Raw genomic sequence first — 3,432 nt, forward strand, 5'->3', positions numbered from 1 at the left:
ATTATAAATACAAAGACAGTACTAAAGTTGAAGAATAATTCCTTTTTTCCTTTCGTTGAAATATGTTTCAAATAAAAGAGAATGAAAGAAAGTTCGAAAACCATAGAAATTAACAATAAATTAAACTGCAAATGTAACGATATATTTAAATATATTAGAAATTATTAAGTATTTATAACGACAGTATTAAAATTGAAGAATAATCAAATTTTTCCTTTCCTTGAAATATGTTTCACATAAAAGAGGATGAAAGAAATGTCCAAAGCCATAGAAATTAACGATGCTACCTGCTGCTAAATTTTCACCCCTTCGCTGCTAATTTAATCAACAAACCCGTTACGATACAATTCGAAGTATAGAAAGCACGCATTTCACGCTCGAGCAAAACCCGTCAGAAAGTAAATATTCCTTCGCGTAGATACACCGAAAACAAGTTGCAAAGGAGGAGAAATTGTTCACACAGTTGGCACAAAACTGTTCCTCTGGAAACGCGGAAAAGAGGCGGTAGAAATCCGAAACACTTTGCACTTGCATCGAAATGTCGCTTCGGATGACTCCGACGAGGGTATCATCTATTCTTTTGATTGCTTTACGCACCGCTGGCCGTGACGTTTCGCAAGATAATAAACGTGAAACTACGAAACAACGTTTCTCACTTGTATGTTAACGAGGCTTATTCACCGGCACGGAACCTCGTCGTTCGTCGACAGCTCCAGTGTCTTCGCGTTTACCACGCCGGACAAAACGTATCAAACTACAACGGCGGTGCAATTCGAAGTAATCTCGCCGCGTTTGCATAACTTTCTTCTTTTAACAATGCAGCCTAGTGACATCGACTGTCGTCGCATGATCGATCGGGCAACCATTTTGGACGGACCTTTTGCGACATACTTTCTTTTTTTTTTTCTCCTCCGCGTTCGCCTAACAGGACGCTTTTCTTCTCGTGGTGCATATATAGGGTGTTCGAGTTATATGTAGATAGTGTTTTGATATTGCCACGCAGCGGGATGAAATTCTCTTTCTTCTAATGTGAGAAGAATTTTTCGCCTAAGTTTTTTGAGTAAGTTAATGCAAAATTGAGAAACGAGTGCTCGGTGCCATTTAGGGCGTTCGCGTTATTACTAGCCCGGGTTGTTTTTTGTAAATGGTGAGTACAATGGGAAAAATGAGGAAATAGCGCGTGTCAATTTTTTATATTTGCAAATTATTTGTATTTATGTATTGCGTAAATTTTTTATATTTTTCGAAAACGGAGGCAATTTTTTGAACGAGATGCCGTATATTTTGTTGTATGATATGAAAGCGACTGTCAAGACGAATTTAACTATACGTACCTAACACAATGATTTACGAAATCGTACAAGATTAGGAAGGAAAGAAATACTTGGAGCAATTCAATTTTTGTTTTGCTTTATCGACACTGTTGTTTTATTCCACTGAAGAAGTTGCAAGTCGCTTTCATTTTTTCGAAGAATATTGCAAATATGAAAACAGTAAAACTTCTTCCTCTTTCACTTTTTCCATCACTTAGGTACCATTTACAAGAAAAACGTTGGCTGGTAATGAAGTGAACACCAGGTATATACACTACCGGTCAAAAGTTTGGAATCACATCCCACTTTTCATCAATATTAAATCTGCTGCTAATATTTTTATAGATTTGAAGCTTATCTCAGTTCTACATTTATCAATTTATCCCATATCAATTGATTTGAACGATAAAAAATTCTCAAAGTCGCTCGACTTTTTTCTGGAAACTTTTGTGTAAATTGCAATGCTCAGTGATTCCAAACTTTTGGCCAGTAGTGTATACGAAGGGGTACTGTGCGAAAATAAGTCAAAAATGCGAATAGAATGAAACTTTTGACTTTTGAAGAAAGTCATTGGTTTATTTTGAATTTGTAATTTTTATATAATTACGACTGTCTGAATTTTTTTTTTTTTTTTTTTTGACACTCAAGTGAAATATTTTGAACAAAAGAATTAGATATATAGCGTCAACTTTATTGTGTGATACTGTTCATTGACGAAACTTAGATAACATTTCTAATTACATCTGTAAATTGTCACTTGCAAATATGTTGTAAACAGAGAATTTTTTACACGTTTTCCAAGATAACTTTGAGTTATGTACAGATTAAAATGAATAGTACATGCCGGAATTTACTGTTTTTGAAAGAAATGTAAAGTCATGCTTGGATAAAGTTGAGTAATTTAAATATGAAGGAAGTATGTAGTTACTTCATACTTTTCTGTTAACCACTGTGAGTGTAAATGTGCCAAGATTATTATTTGTATTTTATTTCATTCATTTCTATCGACGAATGCTGTCAACACACTTTATGACACTGATAGTAACAATTATATCTGAATCATTTGCATAATGGAAATTTCTTCATTTGCATACACACGTGTAGAATAAACATCAATTGGAGAGGAAGAAAGAAATTAAATTACACGAAGAATTATTCATCTCTTCATCCAAGAATTGATATTTCATAAAAAAAGAACGAATTACACAACAAAAGTTTAATAATAATTTTTCTAACTCTAAATCCATTGTCGGTAACGAAAATATTATTCTATAGTGGTATGAGAAACTTTTTACCCGTAATTTAAATGGTTTCGAAGGGAGAATCAGATTCTTTTTTTTTTTTATCAAAGAAATGGCAAAAATGAAAGGAAGTTTTACATTTGATTTAAAATTCTAGAGTTCAAGGTCATTTTAAGATTATACTATTATGCATGTTTAAACGCACATCAATGCCTGCTGCAACATACAGTAAAAACAATACAGCAAACATATTAAAACGTAGGTAATCTTGAAAAAGAAAATCTTATTCACCCTTTGAAACTAACTAAATTACCTATAAAAATTCTCTCGCACCACCATAGCTATTTAAAGAAGATAATTAGGTGGTCTGTTTTGCGTGGCCCACCCTGTATACAAAATTTCACTGTATCAACAATTATCCTCCATAAAATGTGAAATAAGAGACAAAGAACGCAAAGAAGAAAAAACCATCGTGAATTCTAATTTTACCTCTAAATTATGATAAAGCATGACCAATAATCAACTGAAAATCACCAAAGAGAACTATCCTCCTCCATAAAATGTCAAATAAGGAACAAAGAACGCAAAGAAGAAAAACCATCGTGAATTCTAATCTTTCCTCCAAATCACCTGATAAAGCATAAACAATCACCTGTTGCGCCTGTGTTTACGAGCCGGCACTTCGTTAATCCCGCAGTTCATACAAACCGCGTAAATCCATATTTACATAGCACCTTGACAACACTGTTTCAACATGAATCACCTCTGATACTACTGTGCAAAAAATTTCAAAGTCGACTTCAACTACACCGTTCAAGCTAGACCAGAGTCGTCTGAACTCGTTCAGTCGCGCGGCTGGTTCCTTGTTTCTGCGACAC

This window comes from Habropoda laboriosa, unplaced genomic scaffold (genome assembly GCF_001263275.1).
Source record: "Habropoda laboriosa isolate 0110345459 unplaced genomic scaffold, ASM126327v1 scaffold14, whole genome shotgun sequence".
Lineage (NCBI taxonomy): Eukaryota > Metazoa > Arthropoda > Insecta > Hymenoptera > Apidae > Habropoda > Habropoda laboriosa.